We start from the raw sequence: 263 nt of genomic DNA on the forward strand, positions 1-263 counted from the left end.
TTTTTTTTGTTATAGTTGTCATTGTTTAGCAGGTCCAGGCCAGGCTTGAACTGCCAGCCTCAGTGTATGTGGCTGGCAACCTACTCACTGAGCTACTGGCACCAAGCCCACAAATTCAGAATTTCAAGACCAGTCTGAGAAAGAGTGAGACCCTGTCTCTACTAAAAATAGAAAAACTAGTCAAGCATCATAGCAGGCACCTGTAGTCCCCGCTACTCAGGAGGCTGAAGCAAGAGGATAACTTGAGCCCAAGAGTTTGAGGT

Source organism: Otolemur garnettii, unplaced genomic scaffold, assembly GCF_000181295.1.
Source record: "Otolemur garnettii isolate 467f Iridium unplaced genomic scaffold, OtoGar3 scaffold00219, whole genome shotgun sequence".
Taxonomy (NCBI): Eukaryota; Metazoa; Chordata; class Mammalia; order Primates; family Galagidae; genus Otolemur; species Otolemur garnettii.